The sequence below is a fragment of the Rattus rattus genome, chromosome 2 (genome assembly GCF_011064425.1).
Source record: "Rattus rattus isolate New Zealand chromosome 2, Rrattus_CSIRO_v1, whole genome shotgun sequence".
NCBI classification, from domain to species: domain Eukaryota; kingdom Metazoa; phylum Chordata; class Mammalia; order Rodentia; family Muridae; genus Rattus; species Rattus rattus.
The window spans coordinates 9,776,548-9,793,261 of NC_046155.1; the positions used below are offsets into that span (position 1 = coordinate 9,776,548).

General features: G+C 48.8%; 1 protein-coding gene and 1 pseudogene across 1 annotated transcript in view; both read right to left on the minus strand.

Moving 5' to 3' along the window:
* The window catches only part of Dagla (diacylglycerol lipase alpha), a 56,610-nt gene extending 53,807 nt beyond the window's left edge, over positions 1–2,803 (minus strand). The window contains exon 1 of the mRNA XM_032891596.1: positions 2,680–2,803. The gene's annotated coding sequence lies outside the window, so the exon portion shown is untranslated. The remainder of the gene's footprint in view (positions 1–2,679) is intronic.
* Positions 2,804–8,922: 6,119 nt separating this feature from the next.
* LOC116891427 overlaps positions 8,923–16,714 on the minus strand; it is a 76,386-nt pseudogene continuing 68,594 nt past the window's right edge.

Genomic DNA, 16,714 nt, shown 5'->3' on the forward strand with positions numbered 1-16,714 from the left:
GTGAAGTGCCAGGCACTTCCTCCTGGGAGGTAGAAAGGCACTGCAGGAAGCATGCAGATAGCCAGGGACACCTCTCATGCCAGCCTGGAAACTGCCAAGAAAACACTCACCACACCAGGCTATGCCTAAGTGGTAGCTATTGGGGCAGAGTGAATCCCCCAGCATGGAGAGATCAGCTCACCACACCTTTTACCTCAGCTCAGCACTGCAGCTTGGACACGAGGCAGAAAACTTTGTACCTCAGGTAGCGAGCTTTTGCAGTGAGTTGTTGTGCACAGCAGGCACAGGGATGCTAGAGGAGAAGAGCCCAGAATGAAGTAATTTACAGTTCTCCTCACCTTCCCCACCTGGAAAGGGTGTTCAGCCAAGTTGAATCACATCAGGATAGAGGTCTTGGGACTTCTCACCATATTTATCTAGCCTTGGGGTACCTTAAGGATGCTCACTAACTCTTTTCCTCCTCCATGTGTCTAAGGCATTCCCTGTCCTCCATCCCGCTGCCATATAGCCTCAGCCTCCCCCGCAGGACCACCTGCTCTGAGCCCACTTGGTAAGCATCCTGATCCGGTTCGTTTTCTTTAGGCCATGGTCTCCAGAATGCCGACATGACTGCTCTCCACTCCCATTCTCAGAACCAAGGGAAATTCTCAAGAGAAAATACACTTTCCAAGTCTCCCTCCCACACAGATACCCTAGATCTGTCAGCCACAGACACCTCCTAGACCTTCCCAGATAATGAGGTGTGTGTGTGTGTGTGTGTGTGTGTGTGTGTGTGTGTGCAGCCCAAGCAAAGGGCTTCCTCCTGTGTGGGCCACTCCTGCAGAATCCATACCTGCCATGGCCAAGTCCAGAATCAGAACCGTCCTCGGGAGACCCAGGGCCTGGTTCCAGCTCAGTAGCTGACTCAGAGTGTCAACAGATCCCACATCCCCCAACCAGGAGCATGTATACTCTGGGCCTCTAATTCCCCATGACAAACCTTCGACCTACAGTTCCCTTCCTCCCCAGTCACATTCCATGCCTCCATTTCCAACCACCTCATGTCTCTTGCCCTGGTCTCTTTACCTGATGAGAATCCCTGACTTTCCTATAGCCCCTTGCTGCTTGTAGAATCCTCCATGCGCAATCTCCTTTCATTCTCTGTGACCACTGGTACCAGTGTGTGAAGTGACTCTTAAAGGTAACAACACCTGCTCAAGGTCACACGGCCAAGACTGGAATTCAAGTCATCTGGCTCTAAATACAATGGACAACATGCCAGCTTTAGGGAACTCAGCTCAGGTCCCTCAAACGAGGAAGGCTTCTCCAAGCACCCATGTTGGCAAAGAAACACCCTTCCCATGAAAAGCTCAGCTCTTTGCTTCTGCTTCTGTGCCTTCCCCCCGTAACATCCTGAAGTCTTCTTCAACATCTCTAGGGGTCTGCAAACTGATGCTCTGTGAAGTAGGACATCATGTGGCACTGAGAGGAGAGAGAGAGGTAAAGAGGAAGAGGGAAGAGAGGGAGAGAGAGAAATATAGGGAGGGAAAGAAAGAGATAGACAGAGGGGGGACCTTCCCCAAAGCTTCTCAGAAGACTGGTTAGGACATATGCAACCCCCAAACACTCCCAGTGGCCACAGAACCATCTTTCACGCACCCCAAAAGATACAACTCTTAGAAACCCAGTAGCATCTCCATCAACCAAGTGAAAAGGAAGGGTCCTGGGACAACAGACAGATGGTGAGCCACATGGTTCCCTGAACTACAGACATGGGCTACTTCTCTGCACCTTTCTGAGTCTCTTATAGTCAGAAACAAGGACCACCAGTGAGAACTATCTATTTGTCCCATCTTCCCCAAAATGGGAAGGACTCATGAACCAGGTTCATAACTGGGTAGAGCTCTACCTGGGACAGCAACCAAGAACCTCATGGTAGACACATGGTGTCTCTTATTCTCAATCCATCATAAAGAACACCAACCTTCTTCCAGCCTTCTGCCCCCAGGCCAGCATACCAAAGCTGAGCCCCATAACAGAGACATTGCCCCTACTGATCTCCCTGTAAGGGTGGGTATTTACCCTCTTATCTACCAGGGTCTGAGGGCCACCAGGCTTCCCTCACAGTGCTAGTCATTCCAGGGCACTGCGCTAAGTCAAGGCCATTTCTCACAGCTGGGCCGGAGCCACTAGTCATGCCCAGGACACTGATTCTTCAAGCCCCCAGGACCATCACTCCAAACCATGTCAAGCCCAAGGCCAGAACCATGCCAACATCCAAGCAATGGCAGCACTTTCTCACACCCATGCCCACCGCACCATCATGGCCCAGCAGCACCAGCTGGCCACCCACCCGCACCAGCTACGTTGCATCGCCCTCCTGTACAGAGGGTGCACCCTCCTCACACCTGGGCGGCCACCGCTTCGCCAAGGCGGGGGTGAGTCTTCTGACACCCTCGCCCGGAAAAATCACGCTGCCCGTGCTGTATCCACGTTGCCCACGCCCGTGCCACGCGTGTCACCATCCCCACGCCGGTGGCCCGGAGCTCCTCAGACCTCACACCTGCCACGGGCGCGCGTGGCAGCCGCACCTCCGCCCGCGGACCTGTCGGACCGGCCACGGCGCGCAATGGACATTGCCCAGCCCGCCACGCCGCGCGTAGAGCTCCCGCGCCTGGGGCTCGGCCCCGGCCCCCTTACCTCCGGCCCGCCGCAGGGCTTGGCCCGCCGCGGCCACTGCGACCGCCACCTCCATCCTGGGCTCCCCAAGGCCCCTATTCACTAACGTTGCTTCCGCAGGGCGCCGGCGCCGGCGCGAAGGCCGCCTCCGCCCCCCGGGGGACGCTGCGTCCTTTACGTAAACCCCACTCCGCCGCCAGCGGTGACCATGGCGACGGCCGTGGGGCGGTGGCGCCCCCTAGTGCCAGGGAGGGGAGAGGCGCACAGGCCCGAGGTGGCGGAGCCCCGAATCCCCGGGCGTGGGGGCGGTGGGCGCGGGGCTGAGGCCTCCACGGGGGCTCCGTGGGCAGACGAGAGGGGTTGGACCACAGGCACTGAACAGGGGCACGGAAGGAGGGGCACCCCTCCTTCAGGTCCCGCGTGACAGGGTTTAGCGTGGGAGATGAAAAATAGCAAGTAGGATCACCGGAGAACTGGTTCGTTTGGGGGGAGGAAAGGAGAGAGATGGGTTCCACCTCCTTCGGGGACCTAGCAGCGTCTTGAGGAGTTGGGACACGTCTTTATCTACGTTCTCCCCTCTTCTTCTACTCCCACCGTCCTCAACACCTAGCATAGTGCCTGCCAAAGGGGAGTTTGATCAATTTTGATTTTCTGGTAAATGAAGAAAATCGCCCCTCCTGTTCTCCTTCACACACGCCCATCCATTCATGCGCTAGTCGCTCAACTCCTGAGAGCTGCTTTTTAGCAAGGGCACAGCACAGCTCTGCTGGTGTGTTGGGTTGAGTCTGGGGAGTGGGTGGGTGCAGGCTTGCCCTTAAGGGCATCAGGTCACTGCAGGAGGCACATGGGGGCTGAGAGCTACAGCTGCAGAGGGTCATGGGTAAGAGTGGATCTAGAGGTCATGATGATGCAATCAGCCAAGTCTCAAAAGTCCAGCAGAAGACATGAGAGGCCAGAAGGAAAATAACACAGAAAAGCGTCTAAAATGTTGCCTGGGCCCAGTAGTCATCCTGAGAAATCGGGATGATTGATGCTTGTTCTGTAAGGCATGGAGGCCATAGGTGGACATCTGGCTGAAAGTGAAACCCTGAATCCAGAACAGACTTCTCTTTGTTGCAGTAGTTCAGTCTCTCTTCAGGCAATTCCGTATCACCTACGGTTGTTTGCAAAGATAAGGTCTGGCTTAAGTAAAGAAAATGGATGGTGGGAACAAGAATTCATGAAAAGGAGCTCCTGATGTCTCAGGAAATACAGAAGTCAGGGAGGCTTTGATTATAGTTCAGGGGCCTTATCTCTAGATTGTCATGATCCATTCAAACCACACAGAGGTCAGATCTCTTGCTTCAAAGTTCCAGACCCCTAGAAGAAAGTATTATATTGGTCCTGTGAACTGTGGTGGATCACCTAATGGTAGGCAGAAAGTATTCTGCAATGTCAGCCCTTTTCCTTATTCACAGATGTTCCCAATGTGTGGCCATCATAGATAGTCTACTAGAGTCTACCCCTTAGCTGTCCAGCACACAGGATACCACACAAGCTCCTTACACACACACACACACACACACACACACACACACACACACACGGAGAGAGAGAGAGAGAGATGTCCTCCTCTTCTTCCTCCTCCTCCTCCTCCTCCTCCTCCTCCTCCTCCTCCTCCTTCTCCTCCTCCTCTTTCTCCTTTCCAGGGGTCCAACTTTCACTAAACCAGTTCTGACAATCTATAATTCGGGAGGCCAATATTATTGGGGATCCTCAAGATGATGTCCTAGTCTTGGTCAGCTGCTTCAGTGATTCCTGTGTAGGGCATTCCACACCAGGATTATTCACTGCTACTAACATAACCTTTGAACTCTTCCAGCTGGGTATGCGACATGGGCACACCATGGGGAAGCTTACTAGAAATTCCAAACCTCAGACCCAAGATCTCAGCTTGATTACAAAACCCTCAGGGGATCCCTGTGCATGTGAAAGTTTGGGAAACTGTCATTGTGAAACTGGGGGAAAGGGGAAAAGGGAAAGGTAAAAAAAAGCGTTTTTAATCTTGATCATTCCCATTAAACACTAAACATTTGAGGTTCTGTTTTTTAGCATACATGAGATCCCAGGTGCAATCACCAACCCCCAAACAGACAAAAGGCATTGGTTAATTATTTAGAATTCATCACTGTGAGTGAGGAATAAGGAAACACAGGTCAGGCTGCAGGCATTATTTTTGCAGCTGGTTTTGAACTCCTGGAAGGACATGACTCCCTTCTTCTGACTCCTTATTCCTCTTTACCTTCTGTCCACATCTCATTTGGCTAGCAGGCTGACCTAAGTCTTAACCCTGCCTGTCTCTGGACTCTCTCTCTCTCTCTCTCTCTCTCTCTCTCTCTCTCTCTCTCTCTCTCTCTCTCTCTCTCTGTGTGTGTGTGTGTGTGTGTGTGTGTGTGTGTGTGTGTGTGTGTGACCATCCACCTCATCTTACTCTTTGCGACACTGTCTCTCACTAGACCAGGACTCTCTAAGTCACTGATTGGCTAGACACTGGCTGGCTATCGAGCAGTAGGGGTCCTCCTGTCTGTCTCCCTGACACTGGGCCATTTCCAGAAAGGACCTCTCTATTTAGGCCTGGTTGCCCTAGAACTCACTATGTAGACCAAGTTGGCATCGAATTCACAAAGATCTTCCTGCCTCTGCTTTCTGAGTGCCAGGATTAAAGTCATGTCACTGTGTCCGGCTTTTTACACGAGTGCTAGGGCTCTAAACTCAGGTCCCCATGCTTGCTAAGCACTTTGCCAAATGAGCATCTGCTCAACCCTTCTACTCCTACTTCTGAGACCCTTGGCAAGGAACAGCCATGAAGGGCGGCTAGCTCTGAATACATACTCTCTGGGGTCTGTCCTGGTGGGGTTCCAATGCCATGTTTGCTTTTCCTCAGAGTACCTTCTGTCTGGCCTGGTTCAGCTTGGTATCACTGGAGACAGTCAGCGGAGTTGTGAATGGACAAGCTGAGGATGTCAAAATGAGGCACCAGAACCAATGGCAAGTCGTGGACTGGTCCTGGTCCAGCTGCCTAGCTGTGCTCCCTAAGCTTTGTGCCAAATCTTCTCTCTGGCCTCAGTTTCCCTCTGGGTCCCAGTGGGGATAATAACATGGCTCCTCCTCCCAGGGGGCTGTGTGGATTAACTAATTAATGAGTGTGACATCGCCTGTTTCCACAAAGGGGCTGATTAAATGCTGGGTGCTGTTATTAGAAGCGATGGAGGGTGTGTGACAGGCAAAGTCTGCTGGAGACGGATCCGCTCCCCTTTGTGTCCTCCCCACCCCCCTCCTCCGTCTGCCCCACATTCTGCAAGCTGAACATCTTGCAAGACAAAACCAAGATGATTTTTTTGGCACCCCCCAAAGACGGCGTATAACTTTTGCACATTTCCCCTGTGCTGGAATGTGACTCACGGCTGAGTTTCATAGTATAATTTGTCTCCAACAGCTGGCACAACTGTACCCTGCCCCAGACTCTCACAGCAGCTGTAGACAGGGATGCTTTAGCCAGTGACTGCAAAATTCCTGAGCTGGACACCACCCCTGTGGGGTTTTTTTTCTTCTAAAACTGTATTGGCCCTTGGAGACCTGGACTGGATGATCTCATCCACTGCACACACCCACACACCCAAATGCACACAAACAAGCAAGCACCACCACCACCACCAACAACAACAATAACCCACCCACCCACACACACACACACAACACACAACACACATACACACAGCCAAAGGGAGAAAGTGTCACCAAGACACTCCTGATTTCTGCAAAGGCTTAGGAGAATTCAAAACACACAGGGCTTAAAAGTATAAAGTGTCATCTGTTCATTGCTAGGGGGACGGGGGAAATAACACAACTACTTCTCCACTTGGATGCAAGGTATTAAATTACTGGATGAAATCACAAGTCTGGGGCATGGTGACTTCGTGGTACCCAGCCCTGGATCCTTATAGCTGGTGTGGAAACTTTGACCACCTCCAGGGAGCAGAGCAGGTCTTCCACCTCTGAGTATACAAAGTGCCAGCTCTCCCCTGTATCCTGGCACCCCAGATGGGGGTAGGTGGGAAGAAATTGTTTGGTTGCCACCAGGTAAATAAGTCTGCTGCTGGCATCCCAAGAGGGGAATGTTGTTTATCCAAATAGCACAAACTCCACCAGCCTGGGGAGGAGACAGCAAAGCTCTGGAGGCTGAGCTGTCGGACTCCCATAGGGAGAGAGATTAGCCAGTTGCAACGTCTAGGAAATGCATGTGAACTGGAGTATGGGATACCTGGCCAGCATCGTGTCTGGATCATCTCAGGCATCTCCAATTTAGCATTTCAGACCTTCCTGCCTCTGCAAACAGATGCTGTTCCTGAACTGCTAAACCTTTGGCCTCCCTGTCTTCCTTTGGCCTGCTGCTATTAAACAACAGGAGTATCTCAGGGGCTCCCTGGCTGGAGGTGGAGCCTGGGCTACATGACTCAGCTAGCATTGGAAGGGCTGGAAGATCAGCCATCATCCTAAGGAGTGAGTTCTTCCCTCCCCTCAGGAAGGAGCCACAAGCCCACATCTTTGACCTAAACTAGTTAGTTTACTAATAGCTGTTCAACGGATGTATGAGAATGTCTTAGTAAGGCTGGCAATGGTTAGCACCCTGGAGGAGGCCACTCTGATGATGTTTTGCTGCTAGGAATGATGGAGGAGACCAAGCAACCTTATGCCTCCCAGGGGAAGGTTTAGGAGGTTTCTGTACTCTGGCTTCATCCCTGTTCACTTGGGCATCACCAGTACCTTCCCCCCAAATGCCCAGAGGATTGAGAGATCCTCTCGTCTCATTAAGACAGCCTATTTGTAAGTGTCTGCTCCTCGGTGGGCATTGTAGTAACTAGATTTTTTTTCCTTGGGGCACTAGGGAATGACAGAAGTGTAAACACAGATGTCTCAGGAGAAAGTCAGTGTACTCACTGACTGGAATGATTCATCTGTACTCTCTGGACACCAAAAGCCAGCGTAGAAAGGCTACTCGAGGGTGTCCTTCCCTCTACCTGTTTAACCCACTCATAGTCCCACTCACTTACACATCTGTTCGTTTGCCATCCACCCAATGTGTCACTTCATCCCGCCCACCCACACATTCACCCATCCACAAACCCATCCAGTCTTCTTTGCTTTCACAAACCCACCCACACACTTATCCATCTATCATTTCTTCTTTCTTTTCCTCCACAAACCTATGCGTCAATCCGTCCACTCATCCATCTATTTATCTGTCCTTCCTTCTATCCACCCACCTATCCATTCTTCCATCTAGTCTGCCTTCCCCTGTTAACCCTGGCACTATTACTTATCCATCTACCTACCTCTTCAATCATTTCTTTATTTTTCCTTTCAATTTTTTTTTTAAAAAAAGTGCATTAAGGTGTGTGTGTGTGTGTGTGTGTGTGTGTGTGTGTATGCACATGTACTCATGCATACATTCCACAATGCATTTGTGAGAATCAGAGGACAGCTTGTGCTCACTGGTCTAACCTCCCACTATGTGAATTCCAAAAACTGAACTCAAGTCATCATGTTTAGTGGTAAGCACCCTTACCCACCAAGCCATCTCTCCAACCCTCTTCTAAATATCCTTGAAAAATCCATTTCTGCCCCTTTTGATCAGTGTCTCCCAACAGGGTGCCTTTGACTGTCTTCAGGGCAGCTGCAGTGGCTCTCACCTCTCATCCATTTCCACCCAGCTGAGTGACCTTTTAGAAATGAACATCGAATTATGTCAAGTCACTGCTTAAACTCCAGCTGTGGTTTTCCATGGCTCTAAAAAAACAGACTCCATTTTTTCCCTTGGATATGACTGGAGCGTGTAAAGGCTGCACCTTGACGGGTCTCTGCTTATGTACTTACCTACTACCACACCAAGAGAAGACGCAGAGCATTTCCAGTTTCGTGTGTCCTTCAGTCAGCATCTGCCTCCCTAGAAGTAGCCATTGTTTGGACTTCTGTCCTATAGATTGTCTGTCAATAAACTTCCTACCAATGTAATCAGACTAGGTTGTCAACTTGACTACATCTGGAATTAACTAAAATCCAAACGGCTGTACACCTACGAGAGATTTCTTTTTCTCTTTTCTCCTTTTGTTTTTTCTTTTCCTTTCCTCTTCTTTTTTCTTTTCTTTCTTTCTCTCTTTCCTTTTTTTGTTGGCACTGGGTATGAGATTTATTACTGAACATGATATGGTAGGGTACAAGAGAGCACTATGGAAGTCCTTGGGAATTCAGGGGCTGTCATTTGTCTAGGGAACCACAACTGGGGATATATGTGACCTCATAGCCTTCAGGAATGAGCTGCTTCTCAGTGACCATGTCTTCATATTTACCTGCATCAAACTTGGTGAAGTCACATTTCTTGTCATCTCAAAGAGCTTGAATTTGAACTTGGCTCTACACAGAGCCTCAATCATTTGTTCCTTACTCTATGTGGTGCTGATGGACATGGTGACCTGGCCAATGTGAACTCCTAGCCACTGTCCCCTGGGATTGTCCAAAGGCACTGCACATACCTGTGAATCCTAGCACAAGACAACCTCTTGTTGATTCAGGTGACATGAAAATGGCGGAGCCTCATTCAAACATGAAAGCTATCCTTGCCACGACTCTTTACCATGTACTTGTTGGTGTAAGTACAGGCAGCCCCCAGGGCTTCAGAAGACAGTTGCTCATATTCATCTGACACATGTGGTCACAAAGTGGAATTCATTCAACTTTGCCTTCCTCTGTCCCAAGTCAAAGATGAGGATCTTGGCATGAGGGATGCCTGGGCAAAAGAGAGATTTTGGGTATAGCTTCTTACAATACCAGTAACACCCAGTGGGGCAGTGGCCCACGAGGACAATAGGATCTTCAGTGGAAGGCCAGAAAGAAAGAGTGGTTTAGGTTTTATGAGAAAGGGTTTCTCTGTGTAGCCATGGCTGTCCTGGAACTCCCTTTGTAGATCAGGCTAACCTCAAACTCAGAGATCCACCTGTCTCTGCATCCTGAGTGCTGGCACTAAAGGTCTGTGCCACCACTGCCCAGCAAAGGTTTTTGCTTTATTTTGAGGGACTTTTCTTAACTAAGTAATTTAAAGTGGAAAGACCTCCTTTTACTCCATATCTTTGAGGTGGAAAGATATACCTTTATTTCTGACCAACCTTTAATCTGAACCACACCTTCCGGTGGCAGCCTATATAAAGTATGTGAAAGAAGGAAGCTTGCTCCTTTTGCCTGCGTGCTCTCATTCTTGCTAGCAAGTCCATTCCTACATTGGTGTTAGAGTTTACTTCTTTGGGATTCTGACATATACTGAAGACCATCTGAGACATCCAGTCTTGTGGACTGGGACACTACTGGGTTCTTGGCAACTACTGTTAGATTGGGCCACAGGTTGTAAGGTGTTCTAATAAATCCTCTCTCCATATCTTTCTCTCTCTACCTCGCTCTCTATATAATATATATATTGTATATATTACACACACACACATACATATTCTATAAGTTTTGGTCCTCTAGAGAACCCTGACCATTACAGTATACTTCCATATCTGGTTAATCTTTCTCATTTTATTTCTATGTAATACAACCAAGAATTTGGTTTTCACATAAATCAATAGTTTTGTGTTTGTGTGTATGTGGGAGTTCTGTGTGTAAAGGCCAGACACCAAAGTCAGATACCTTCTTCAATCTCTCTCCCACATTTTTTAAAAAAAATTTTAGACAAGGTCTCACTGTGCAGTCTTGGTTGGCCTGGACCTCAGAGAGCTCTGCCTGCTTCTGCCTCCTGAGTCCTGACCCTAAAGGTGCACCTACTTTTGACACAGTGCCTGCCACTGAACTCAGCACTTACCCATTTGACCTGGCTAACTAGCTAGTGAGCTCCAGAGATCGGCTAGTCTCAGCTCCTCAACACTGTAATTATAGGCACACTCCCCCATCCTTGGATTTTTATGTGGATGATCCACTACATAGAGATTTTTATGTGGAGAGCCAAACTGGGATCCTTGGGCTTGTACAGCATGACTGAATCATTTCTCTGGGTCCCTGTAGAAGTCATTTATTCCTTTTCATTGCCATTCGATTTTCATTAGATGCATTTATATAACTTGCCAGTGTACTCTCCCACTGATATATAACATTTTTTTTACTTCAGAACTTTTATAGATATAGATCTGCTATGCTTTAAAGGTTTGCATTCCACTAAAATTTCTTTCCCCCTGCCCCCCTTCGGAGCTGAGGTCCACTAAGATTTCTATGTTGAACTTTAACCTCCAAGATGATGCTATCAAGATATCAGGCCCAAGAGATGCAGGAGTGACAGGTATGGGCATGTAGCTGCTGTGGACAAAGGAGAATGTTGTTGCCAAGGAGGGTTTCTTGGACTTCCGGGAGGCTGGGGTCACTGCTGGGCATCCTTGCCCTGTAGCAGCCCAGTGGGCCTGTGCCATCACTCAGCCTTCAGGCCCACAGAGTCGTTGCCCTGCTGAGGGAAGGAGAGCTCAGGATGCTGTCCATGGGCTATAAACACAGTGGGCGTGCCTGAGGGACCAGTGGAGCAACCAGCACAGAGGGCAGGGTGGTGGTGCAGCAGCCTGGAAGTCTTGAGGGTCCTGCCCCTGCACACTGTCTGACTGAACAACGGCACGGTGCCTGAGATGAAGAATGGCTTATCTTCTGGATTGAGTCTTTTTAAGAGACTTTCACGGTCCATGCTGCAGCTGGATTCCATGTTGATGTCTGTGGTCCATGCCGCCACTGGCAACCGTGCTGATATCCATGCTCCATGCTGCTCCTGGCTGCTATGTGCAAGAAAGTTTCTTTTTTGTGGTGGTATCAATGACTACAGACTCATAACTGAGAAAGAAAGACGTTGAAGGATTCTGTGACAACATCTCCACCCCCCCACACCTCCCAAAAGAAACAGTCTAGACAGGAAGCTATTGAAGAGAGTTCTTTAAAAATATGATAAAGACAGTTGATGTCTCTAGTGGAGGGGTGTGGAGGGACTTCGGGGGTGCTGGTCACTGGGAGTTTGAGCATGTCCAGTGAGTATATGGGGAGCACAAATTGGACTTGGTGTTTTGGGGGGTGGTGAAAGGGAGAGAGGATAGACCTGGGAGGAATGGGAAGCACATGTAATAGGGGTGCAGTGTATGAAGTTTCCAAATAATTAGTAAAAATACGTTGGGAGGAAAAGATGTGGGGCCCTTGGGAAGTGATTATGCCATGGACTTAGCATCTCGAAAAGAGCACAGGGGAACGGGTCAGTGTCTTTGTGTCTTCTGCCAAGCAAGGACCCAGTGAGGACTGCTTTGATGGTTAATCTTGTCAAATCTTCAGGATTTAGCGTCATTTAGGAGACAAAATGATTACGTATGCCTCTGAGGGGGTTTCTAGATAGGAACAGTTGAGGAAGGAAAGCACACTTTGGTCTGAGATCCCACACTGAATAGAAAGAAGATGAGTTCCTTTTTATTGATTCTTTATTGGTCTTGTTCCCTCCCCCTCCCATGGCAAAACACCATGACCAAGGCAACTTATAGAAGAAAGCATTTAATTTGGGGCTCACAGTTCTGAAGAGTCATAGATTGCACTACCAATATGGTGGGGGAAGCAGGCAGGCAGGCAGGCAGGCAGGCAGGCAGGCAGGCAGTCAGTCAGTCAGGCAGGCAGGCAGGCAGGCAGGCAGGCACTGAAGAAGTAGCTGAAAGCTTACATGTTGAGATAGCAACTATGAGGCAGAGAGAGAGAGAGAGAGAGAGAGAGAGAGAGAGAGAGAGAGAGAGAGAGAGAGAGAGAGTTAAGTAGGAATAGTATGGGATTTCAAAATGTTTCCAAAGCCACACCTCCTAATCCTTCCCAAACAGTTCCACCAACTTGAGATCAAGTATTCAAATATATGAGCCTATGAAAGCCATTCTTATTCAGACACCCACATTTCACTCCCTGGTTCACATAGGCTTGTAGCGATTATCATTGTGAAAATACACTTAGTTCAATTTCAAAAGTCCCAGTGATCTCTCACAGTCTCAACACAGTTATAAAAGTTCACAGTCGGGCTGGAGAGATGGCTCAGCCGTTAAAGGCTAGGCTCACAACCAAAAATATAAAAGTCCACAGTCTCTTCTGAGACCCAAGGTGATCTCTTAATTATGACAATCTGTAAAATTAAAAAAAAAAATGAATCACATGCTTCCAACATACAATGACACAGAATACACATTACTATTCCAAAAGGGAGGAAATGGGGCAAAGTAAGGAAATACGGGACCAAAGCAAGACCAAAAAGAGCAGGGCAAGCTCCTAATCCTGTAGCTCTATCCCTGATGTCGAAGGACTTAGAGGGCTCTGCCCCTCCAGGTTTGCTAGTGCAGCACAGCCTTTCTCTCCTGGGCTGGTTCCACCCTGCTGTGTGTGGTTCTCCTTGGCAGGTATTTCACGGTGCTGGAATCTCTTTGATGCCTTTTTTCTTTGAATTGCTTTTAAAATCAGAGGCCAGCCTTTACCAGACTCTGAATCTGATTGCCCTTGATCTTGGCCTTTCTTACGTTTGAAACTATGAGAAATAAGTTCAATTACATTATTAGAAACAAGTATTCTCAGTGTCGTACGAAAAAAAATTACAAACAAAGCAAAAGTGATTTGGCAAGCCAATTTCTTTTTGTAAAAAGTGTGCACCACAACACAAGTTGGACTAGCAAACACATTCTGGAAGCCATCACCCTCCAAGGTTAAGAAGCCCTTGGAAAACCATCCAGATGGGCTGGGCGGTAAAGGTACTTCCCACCAAGCCTGAGTTTAATTGCTGGGATCTATGTGATGGAAGGAAATAACTGATTATAAATTTGTTTGTTTGTTTTGTGCATTGGTCTTTTGCCTGCGTGTATGTCTGTGTGAAGGAGTCAGATCCCCTAGAACTGGAGTTGTAGACAGTTATGAGTTGCCATGTGGGTGCTGGGAAATTGAACACAGGTCCCCTGGAAAAGCAGCCAGGGCTCTTAACCCCAGTTCTTCAGCCCAAGAACTGATTCTTGAAAGTTGTCCTCTGACACCCACTTGAGGGTGTGCATGATACACACACACACGCACACACACACACACACACAGAAAGAGAGAGACAGAGTCAGAGACAGAGAGACAGACAGAGACAGAGACAACCCCATCCATGTGGTTCAGCTCAGAAGGAAATGGTGATCCTTTTTATGAGAGAAGCTAGTGTTCCTGTATAGACTGCTTAGTACAACCCAGCAATCTGGGACTCCTGCTCACCGACTTGGAAACAGTCACTTGACCCTTAGGGAGGAGGATTTTGTAAGTAAAGGGCAGGGCAGTAAGCTAAGGCCATCGTGTCGGAATCAGAGCTGGGACTCAAACTGGGACTCCTGTCTCTGCACCCAATGTGTACTGAGGCAGTCAGGGTGGCCTGCTTAGCAACTGCAAAAGCAGGGCAGTAACGCAGGCCTGTAATCCCAGTATTGGAAAATGGAGGCAGGAAAGCCAGGGGCTCAAGGTTGTTCAACATTACATAAAGAAATAAAAAGATTCTGTCTCTTTAAAAGAAAGACATTTGGTTTGAATTTCAGATAAACATCATGTGTGATCCAGATGAAGTTCCCATTTAGTCAAGCGTCTTAGTTTTATCTCAGAGTTGATACGGAGTTTGACGTGTAGATCGGGGCTGACCTCTGCTTTCTGGGGTTCTATGCTGTCCAGAGTCTTACCATGCTTGTCCCTTGACAGAGCAAGCTACCTTTGACCTGCTTGATGTCCTTCCTCCTTGGCTTCTACACATTGTCTGGCCTCTGGCTAGGCTGCCTGTCTGCAAGTTTATCCACAGTGTCATCTGCCCTTCCGGCCAGATCTTGAGAAGGACACTTGATGTCTCTCCTCGGGTTCATCAATAAATGGAGGTGACAGCATCCCCAAAAGCTAAAGTTTCCTGGTACACTAATCTGAGGCAGTGCCTGGAGCACTTGCGGGACAGGAGCGCAAAAGGCTCCAGGGTAATGTGCACATGAACAAGCTCGTTCTTTAAGCCAATCCCAGACTGTCTTGGGTCTTTAGGCTGAGGGGCAGGTCTGCAGTTTCCTAGACTTCTCCCAGATAACAGTCTTCGAGGCACTGGCTCGACCCTGGGAGAAAGGGCCAGGCCTACCCTCTTCATGCTCTGTCCCCAGTGTTTGGCTGGTGCCTGAAGTAGGGGATCAGTTAATACTTGTGCAATCTGTGGGTGATCCCTTAGTAATCACAAGCATCAATCCCCATGTTGTACAGATAAGGGAACAGAGGCACAGAGAGGGAAAAGCACCTCAGGTCGCACAGCATGGTGCAGGCTGGCCTAGGACCAAACCTGAGGGCTGATTCCCAGCACAGGGATCCTTTCACTCAATGCTCTAGGAGGTATGTCCCTTCCCACAGTCCTCTGCTCCAACCCATTCAAGTTGAACTCCCTCTACCAGGACTGGTTTCCTGTTTCTCATCTCAGTTTCCTTTCTGGAAAGGGTTGGCTCACAAAGAGGGAGGAGGTGCAGGAAGTCACTCCAGCACCTTTAAACCTCCTCTAACAAGCTGACCTCTGGGCATCAAGCCCCTGCCACACATAGGAAGGGAGCAAACGGCCAAACCAATAATCACAGACTTCGCCTCTCTTTCCTGCCTCTTCGTATAGCTAAGAAAAAGAGTATACCTGACAGGAAGGTCTCCACCAGCAATTCAGAACCAAGAGAAGACAGCTCTGAAATCTTCTCCTGCCTCATGGTTGGGGAACCTTCTTATAACCTCATTTTCCAAACAGGAAAGTGTGTTCACCAGTATCAGCCTCGAGGGTCAGTATGATGTCTAGGCACGGTCCTTGGTGCATGGCATGTACTCTGTCATAGGCCTTACCTGGGTCTGGGAACTCTTCTCAACTGAGCATGAGGACCAGACCTCCTGAACTGTCATACATCCCTTCCTGACATGGCAGCCAGAGGTGGCTTTTGAGGTAATATGAAGGATGAGGACTTTGGACTGGGTCCTAACCTGGAATCCTTCACAAAGCCTTCCTGCCTTTTCAGATCAGAGTTAAGAAGGGAAGCATGCCTTTGAAGCCCATGGCATAGGAGGCAGGTGCCTATAGGGTCTCTCAGAATAGTCCATGACTCCAGGAGACCTTAGGGCCAGCCTCAGGTCTCAGACACCTGTCCCTTGGGAGAGCAGCCCCTCAGTGTCTACGGAGGATGAACACCAAGACCATAGAACGTAACAGACCCCACCAATGTTCAAGTGTCTGATACTGAGTGGCTAATTCAGGGAACTAGGACGGTAATGGCAAACACAGCCACCCCAGTCAGTGGCTTCTGAGTTCATTGTCTCATGCCAGAGAAGATTAAGGAGCTGTAGACAAAAATTGAGAAGAGTGAACGTCGTTCTATGAAGGAAAGTGAGGAACACCTTCAGAGGGTGGGAGGGGCTCTGAGAGAGGAGCCATCTTGTACCTGCTGGCAGGATTTTATAGATCCTATGGTAGAAAGTGGGTGAGACTGAGATCATCGTTATTGGGATTTGTCTTTCATTTTTCATTTTTCTTTTTTTCTCTTTGAAAATCTCAGACTGAGCCAGTAAGGAGTCCACATGCAATATGCATATGCCCTTGGCCCAAACCCCCAACCCAAGATTTATTTGTCCACTGGGGGTAAAGACATGTTTTAGTTCATGGCCCACCACAGCTCTGCCCTTACTGACTAAGGGAAGTTGGCTCTTATTTCAAAATGGTCTCTTTCTATCTTTTCTCTCCCTTCTCCCCATTCTTCTCTCTCCCCTCCTATGGCTTTCCCCTCTCTTCCCCACCCCTTCCCCCTCCCCCACCTCCTCCTCTTCCTTCTCATCTTCTTTTCTTCATCTTCCTCCATGTTCCTTTCCCCTCCTCCTCCTTCCCTTCCGCTTCCTTTCATCATCTTCCTCTTTCTCTTCCTCCCCTTCCTTTTTCTCTCTCCCTCTTCCTTTCCCTTGTCTCCCCTTCCCTCCTTCCTTTTCC